At 46.1% G+C, this 6,647-nt stretch overlaps 1 non-coding gene across 1 annotated transcript; it reads left to right on the forward strand.

Moving 5' to 3' along the window:
• The first annotated feature begins 4,580 nt into the window (after positions 1 to 4,580).
• On the forward strand, positions 4,581 to 4,662 carry trnas-uga (transfer RNA serine (anticodon UGA)). Its single transcript has one exon. It is a non-coding gene; the product is annotated as a tRNA-Ser (tRNA).
• The last annotated feature ends 1,985 nt before the right edge of the window (positions 4,663 to 6,647 follow it).

The following is a 6,647-nucleotide window of genomic DNA, read 5'->3' on the forward strand; positions in this document are numbered from 1 at the left end:
AAAAGGTTGGGGTTGGTGTTGAAGATGATCAAGAAGGCAAATAGAATGTTGGCATTCATTGCAAGTGGAGTTGACTTTAAGAGCAGGGAGGTTCTGTTGGAACTGTGTCAGGTACTGGTGAGGCTGCAGCTGGTGTACTGAGTACAATTCTGGACCTCACTTGAGAAATGAGATGCTGGCCTTTGGAGAGGCAGTGGAGAGGAGGTTCATCAGGTTGATTCCGGAAATGAGGAGGTGAGGAGAAAAAAAAGCAGTTGTCATTTCAGGCCTGAGCCTTTCGGAAGGGAAGTCGCTGTTTCAGGCCTGAGCTCTTCCACAGTGCACTCCTGAGGAAGCGCTCGGATCCGAAACTTCCTACGGATTCTGCACGACTAGCTGACTGCCTCTGGAAGGTTTTTTTTGTGTGCACTGCAGTTTTTTTTTCAGGGCTGCGTTTCAAATGCATTGCATTGAGTTGTCTGGTTTTAAACTGTTAGTGCAGTTGAGTTTTGTGCTCTCGGATTCCTGAAGTTCGAGTTCAGCACGTTGCAGTGACATGCAGCTCCTCTTACAAACTGCCCCCTGCTGTTGATTTGTTTTAATGTTTTCAGCATTAGAAATAGTGCTTACAATAAATTGAAACTCATAATTTTTTCTCAGTTTATGTGCATACAGAAACATTGAAAACCTACAGCACAATACAGGCCCTTCGGCCCACAAAGTTGTGCCAATACATGTCCCTACCTTAGAAATTACTAGGCCTTCTCATAGCCTTCTATTTTGCTAAGCTCCCTGTGCCTATCCAAAAGTTGTTTTCTGGCAAGGATGTGCTCAGTAAGTGGAAGGCCTTCAAAGGCAAAATTTTGAGAGTGTAGAGTTTGTATGTTCATGTCAGGATTAAAGGCAAAGTTAATAGGCATGGATTTCGAGGGATATGGTTACGGCAAAGAGAGGAATATATAGCTGATATAGACAACAAGGAGCAAATGTGTTAATTGAGAAAATTTCAAGAAAATTCATAAGAAGAAAATCAGGTGGTCAAAAAGAAGACATGGATTTGCTTTGGCAGATAAGGTGAAGGAAATTCTGCAGGTATATTAAGAGCAAAAGGACCATAAGGGATAAATTTGTCCTGTTGAAAATCAGAGTGGTCGGCTGTATATGGAGATGGGTGGGATCTTAAGTGATTTTTTTTAAACAAATAAGGACCTTGATAGAGGCTAGTTTAGAAATTTCAGGGGCCCTGGCGAATATATTTAATATATTCTTATCCATGAGTGAGGTGCTGAAAGATTGAGGCCAGCTCATGTTGTTCTGTGGTTTAAAACAGGAAATTATAGCCAGTGAGGCTAAAGTCAGCATTAGGTAGGTTATTGGATGGAATTCTTGTGGATCAGATAAGGGGAGGCCAAATTTGGAGTACTGTGTGCAGTTTTGATTGCCTCAATTACAGGAAAGATATCAATAAAATTGAAAGAGTGCAGAGAATATTTACTGGGATGTATGAGGGACATCCAGAGTCTTTCCATCATCAACTTTCCTGGTAACCTCCTCAAAACCTCTGTAAGATTGGTGAAATGTGATTTGCCATGCTCAAATTGCACAACGGTCAGCAAAATGCTATTCGGATCCGGGTTCCAATCCGGAGCTGTCTGTAGGGAGCTTGTATGTTCTCCCTGCAGATCTATCTTGTAGAAATACTTGTAGATCTGATCTCCCATAACACCATCCAATAAATTACTAACAACAGGCTCAACTGTCTATAGTTTCCTGAGTTATTATCAACAACAGAACACCACACCCAGGCTAAAGACATTTAAATACATCTGCCAGGGCTCCTGCAATTTCTGTAAACAAGCCTTCTTCACGGTCCGAGGGAATATCTTGTCAGGTCCTGAGGATTTATCCACCCTTATTTGCTTTGAGACAGCAAGCACCTCCCCCTCTTTAACGTTATAGGCTCGATGACATCTCTGCGTGTTTACCACGTTCCATAGACTCTATGCCAGTTTATTGAGTAAATACAGATGCAAAAAAATTTAAAGCCAACTCTTTTAGTTCTATAAGTAGCCAAACACTCTGATCTTCAACAGGACTAATTTGATCTATTACTATCTTTTTGCTCTTAATATATCCGTAGAAGCCCTGAGGATTTTCCTTCACCTTAACTGCCAAAGCAAATCCATCTTCCTTTTGCCTTCCTGATTTCCTTCTTAAGAATTTTCTTGTACTTTTTATATTCCTCAAGTACCTCATTTGCTCCTCATTGTTTATAGCTGCTATCCACGCTTCTCTTCATTGTAACCAGATCCCCAAAATTCCTCGAAAACAAATGTTCCTCATGTCCTTATAGGAACATACAAACTGCATACTCTCAAAATTTCATCTTTGAAGGCCTTCCACTTACCGAGCACAACCCTGTAGAAAACAGCATTCCCCAATCTACACTTTCTAGAATCTAGATCTTTTTTCATTTCCTCAAAATTGCCCTTTATCCAATTTAGATTCTCAACCTGATGACGACCTATCCTTTTCCATAATTACCTTGAAACTAAAGGTATTATCAAACTGTTCCCTGTTCTGTCTCATTCCCCAATAGGAGATCAGCCTTCAAACCCTTGTACACTGAGAAGCCTCCATGATGGCATGTACTGGTGTTGCATTTTCCGCACCAAGCACATTGTTTTGAGAAGGAAGTGCTGCTCCCAGCAGAAAACGTCAGATGTGCTGCTCTAGTTGAGCTGCCTGTGTTTTACTGAGAACTGTTCACAGTTTGGAGAGTGATCCTCTGTTGGAGGAAGACAATGTTCTGGAGGTGGAGGAGGCTGATGCCCAACCTGTCCCTCAGGGTGTTAGGAGAGGCCCGTGGGTGTAGAGTTGTCCCAGCTGTGCTGACCACCACACGGCTAGAATTACTCATCAGGCCCAGGCCCCTACTTCTCTCTCAGTAAACAGTCTCACACCACATGGGTCATCATGAGGAGATGCTGTTGGTGTTACTCTGGGATGTGGGAAGGTGGAATACATATTGACTGCTCCTGTGCACCTTGGCAGCGAGGAGGGTCCCCCTACTGGAAGTCTTTATACGCGGGAGTTCTCCCCCTTTAGATCAGGGACCTGGGGTGGAGGGTGTTTCATAAAGATGTAATTTGCAGTCAGATTTTGAGTCGATTCATGGACTCACCAGCCACCTGTCCTTTCTGTGGATGAGGCTGTTGTTCATAAATATACAGGAGAGTGTAAGGTTGCAGGCCCCACACTCCTGATTTTTAAGCACCCAGTATTTGGGGGGGTGGGGGGGAGATGGTTGGTTGAGGGATGTCAGGGTCTGGTCAAGATGACCACCTATGGGTCCGGGCAACAGGCTGTCGAGGGTTTAGCTTGGGCTAACTGCCTGGCCCTCCTCCAAGGTTACCTGCATGCCCAAGTGTCCTTAGAAAAGGAACACTTGGTGCTCACAGGCACCTTGGAGGGTTTCCAGGAACGTTGGGCTTCTCAAGGGCTCAACGGTATCATTGACGTAGATGATAATGTTTTAATTTGACATTATGTTCTGTGCTAAGTTTGGATTTAAAATATTACTGTTTCGCTTTGATGAATAAAACTTTTTTTTACAAAATGGTTGGACAGAGAGTGATGCTCCCTTTACATCATCCCAATACACACTCTCAGGGTCAGACACAGGGTGATGCTCCCTCCACACCACCCCATCTCAGACCCCTGGGGGTCAGACTAGGAGTGAAGCTTGCTCTATACCATACCATCACACACTGACATGGCCAGACACTGACTGAAGCTCCCTCTGCATGTCCCATCTCACTCACTCCCTGGTCAGTCACAAGGTGAAGCTCCCTCTACTCCATCCCATTACACCCTTCCTGATAGAGGTAGAGCATTTCTACTGGTGGAGGTATAACATCGCTGCAGGTGGATGTAGCCCACCTCTGCTGATGGAGGCAGGCCACCTCTGACGGAGGTAGCCCACTTCTCCTTATGGAGGTAGCCCACCTCTCCTGACGGAGGTAGCCCACCCTTCCTGATGGAGGTAGCCCACCTCTGCTGATAGAGTATGACCACCAACAGATGGAGGAAGGGACATCTTCTACTAAAGATAGGGCACTTCCTCTTGGATGTGGTGTGGTGGATCTGGAGGAGGTAGACCACCTGTTCCTGGCCGTGGAGCGAGCGCCTGGCGGAGGAGGGAGCGCCCGGCGGCGGAGGGAGCGCCCGGCGGCGGAGGGAGCGCCCCGCTTTCCAGCGCAGCACTTGCGGGGGATTTCCTGCTGTCTGTTCAGAAAACTTTGCAACTGGATTTCTAAAGCCGGTCTGGAAACGAAGTGGTTCACATGGAACAAGCCCCCCACCCCCCCCCCCCCCCTCCCCCCTTGAGGACGTGAGCGTCCGCACCCTCCCCTGGTCCATTCACCGCGATGCCAGCGGCTGCAGAGCAAAGCCGCGGGATTGATTGACAGGCGGGGCCGCCGTCAAGATTGCAACTGGCTGCATCGGAGCGACAAAAGGTGCAGGCAGGTGGATCGGTTGACGGCGCCCGGAAGCGGATAGAGCGTTAAAGAGCGCTGCTTCGTCCAGAATCCTACGTGGCAGCGATGGCCGAGTGGTTAAGGCGTTGGACTTGAAATCCAATGGGGTCTCCCCGCGCAGGTTCGAACCCTGCTCGCTGCGACCTTGAATTTTCCCCCTTGCCAAAGTAAATTACATTTTCTAATTCCAAATCTTAACTTTCTTTAACTTTCTTCCACTCCATCAAACTTTAAAATCTACATATTTACCAGTGTGCATCCAACCATATCATGTAGGGTTTTTAACACTGTGGGCATGCAAAGGCACAATCGACGAATTTCGCCACTACGCGGCCTGTCTCAAACAGGAAAATGCAGGAATTCTGAGCGTTAGGCGCCTGGCTGAACAGCAGCCTGTCGTACAGTTTTAATTTAAAATTTAAAATTTAGACATGCAGCACAGTAACAGGCCAATTTGGCCCACGAGTCCATGCCGCCCAATTGACAGCCCATTAACCTGCACCTCCCCGGTATGATTCGAGGAAACCGGAGCTCCTGGGAAAAGCCCAAGCAGACACGGGGAGAACGTGCGAATTTGAACCCTGCTCCCAATCACAGGAGCTAAAGGTGGAATTACATACATTAAAGGCGAAAGAGGAGGGGCTCATAATTTTAGGAAGCACCCCAACCAACTGCTTCAACTCTTTCCATCTCTTCTTCTCCCACTCCTCTCTAACCTTTCTTTATCCCCTTCTTAGTGGTCTCTCCATCTCTCACACCTTCTGTCCTACACCCTGCCAACTCCAGGCTCCTCCCCCAGCTTAGTTCTACATTTGCACATGTAATTTCCCTTTTTTTTTAAATTTTGGTCTTTATATCAGGTGCTGGTGCATAAAGTTGGCTGACCATTTCTGCCCATAGGTGCTGAGCAATTTGCCGAGTGCCATCCAAAATTCTATCTTTACTGCAAAAAAGTTGTGCAGTAACTTTACCACCAGTGGTAAGGTGCCACTGGTGAGGAGATGCTTCAAAGGTATAAGTGACTGGGGTTACCTAGAAGTTAGTCATTGAGGTTAGCAAACCAGCTTGTATATCTTTGCCCCCATAACAAGGATTCAGCGTGTCAGGTCGAGTTCTCTTTTTCTTATTGGTTTATAACATGTGATATTTCAAAAGCAACCGGTATACAGTTGGTGTAAATGATTTTAAAAACTCATTAGGCACATCCAAAAATTGCAGCCCCTGGGTGGCCCTCCTGGGACCCAGGAGAGTTTACTGGGTCGCGTGTGCCTCCTGAACCTTTCAAATAGCAGCTGAACCTACCTGTTAAATCACCAACCCGGCACATTGAGGGGGATCCTGCCCCTGCGAGAACGTGGGTGATTGACGCATCATGCAGATGCAGGGAATCCGAATCCCCCCCCCAATCCCCCATGTTCTTTCTGTTTGAAGTTCCAGAGGAACCGGGTGAGCTATTTCCTCTTTCAAATAGGTGGAGGAGGATGCCTGGGTAAGTTTGACTGGGTTCCCTGACCACCACTGGGACCTGGGTAGACTTTGACCGAGCTTGCCCGGTTTGACCCTTTCAAATAGCCCTGTCCCTGGGCTTTCAACTTAGTAAATTGCCTGGTTAATCCCATTTATAAGGCAATTTGAAGGGCCATATTTATGAAAATACAGATATGTACATGAAAATAGGAGCCACAGAATATCTATTTTATCAAACACTGTATCAGATACATCAATGTTTGTCCCTTCTTCAAGGAAGTTCTTAATATAATGAAATCTTACATCATTATCTCAAGATATTTTTGTTTTTATGGTGCCTTATTCAAACAGGAAAACACATTTGACACTGTTCAACCAAGCAGCAGGGATTTACATCCAACGACATATCTGCCTATCCAAGGGGAGAAAGAATATATTTGAGTAGGCTGTCTATACAGTGAAACATCAAGGAGCAAGTCTAGCCACAGTGACGGGCGTATCACCAGAAAGTAACAGCCACACCATTGTCCAAGGAGTTTCCCCTCAACCTTAGCTGCTCACCAGGACAAGAATCTTGTCCGTTGAGAAATGCCCATGGTCTGCATGGACAAGTAGAGGAGTCACATGGCTGAAGATTTGTCCAGTCTATAAACTCACCAA

Source organism: Narcine bancroftii, chromosome 10 (genome assembly GCF_036971445.1).
Source record: "Narcine bancroftii isolate sNarBan1 chromosome 10, sNarBan1.hap1, whole genome shotgun sequence".
NCBI lineage: Eukaryota > Metazoa > Chordata > Chondrichthyes > Torpediniformes > Narcinidae > Narcine > Narcine bancroftii.